This window comes from Nomascus leucogenys, unplaced genomic scaffold (genome assembly GCF_006542625.1).
Source record: "Nomascus leucogenys isolate Asia unplaced genomic scaffold, Asia_NLE_v1 000711F_103125_qpd_obj, whole genome shotgun sequence".
NCBI lineage: Eukaryota > Metazoa > Chordata > Mammalia > Primates > Hylobatidae > Nomascus > Nomascus leucogenys.
The window spans coordinates 1-1,464 of record NW_022096293.1 but is presented as its reverse complement, the minus strand read 5'-3'; positions in this window follow the sequence as shown (position 1 = coordinate 1,464).

The following is a 1,464-nucleotide window of genomic DNA, read 5'->3' as shown; positions in this document are numbered from 1 at the left end:
CCATGGGCTTGAAATTCTTGCTGCCAGGGCAGCAATCTGAAATTGACCTGGGATGCTTGAGCTTGGTGGGGGGAGGGGCGTCTGCCATTACTGAGGCTTGAGTAGGCAGTTTTCCCCTCACAGTGTAAACAAAGCTGCTGGGAAGTTCGAATTGGGCGGAGCCCATCATAGCTCTGCAAACCCGCTGTAGCCGGACTGCCTCTCTAGATTCCTCCTCTTGGGGCATGACATCTTGAAAGAAAGGCAGCAGCCCCAGTCAGGGGCTTATAGCTAAAACTTCCATCTCCCTGGAAGAGAGCACCTGGGGGAAGGGGCGGCTGTGAGCACAGCTTCAACAGCCTTAAATGTTCTTGCCTGCCAGCTCTGAAGAGAGCAGCAGATCTCCCAGGACAGTGCTTGAACTCAGATAAGGCACAAACTGCCTCGTCAAGTGGGTCCCTGACCCCTGTGCCTCTAGACTGGGAGACACTTCCCAGGAGGGGTCAACAGACACCTCATACAGAGCTCTGGTTAGCATCTGGCGGGTGCCCCTCTGGGACAAAGCTTCCAGAGGAAGGAACAGGCAGCAATCTTTGCTGTTCTGCAGCCTCTAATGGTGATACTCAGGCAAACAGGGTCTAGAGTGGACCTCCAGCAGACCTGCAGCAGAGGGGCCTGTTAGAAGGAAAACTAACAAACAGAAAGCAATAGTGTCAATATCAACAAAAATGATGTCCACACAAAAACCCCACCCAAAGGTCACCAACATCAAAGACAAAGGTAGATAAATCCACGAAGATGAGGAAAAACCAGTGCAAAAAGGCTGAAAATTCCAAAAAACAGCACGCCTCTTCTCCTGCAAGAATCACAACTCCTCACCAGCAAAGGAACAAAACTGGATGGAGAATGAGTTTGATGAATTGACAGAAGTAGGCTTCAGAAGGTGGGTAATAACAAACTCCTCTGTGCTAAAGGAGCATGTTCTAATCCAATGCAAGGAAGCTAAGAAACTTGAAAAAAGGTTAGAGGAATTGCTAACTAGAATAACCAGTTTAGAGAAGAACATAAATGACCTGATGGAAGTGAAAAACGCAGCATGAGAACTTTATGAAGCATACACAAGTATCAATAGCCAAATTGATCAAGAGGAAGAAAGGATATCGGAGATTGAAGATCAACTTAATGAAGTAAAGCATCAAGACAAGGTTAGAGAAAAAAGAATGAAAAGGAACGAGCAAAGCCTCCAAGAAATATGGACTATGTGAAAAGACCAAACCTCCATTTGATTGGTTTACCTGAAAGTGATAGGGAGAATGGAACCAAGTTGGAAAACACTCTTCATGATACTATCCAGGAGAACTTCCCCAACCTAGCAAGACAGGCCAACATTCAAATTCAGGAAATACAGAAACACCACAAAGATACTCATCAAGAAGAGCAACCTTAAGACACAATCATCAGATTCGCCAAGGTTGAAATGAAGGA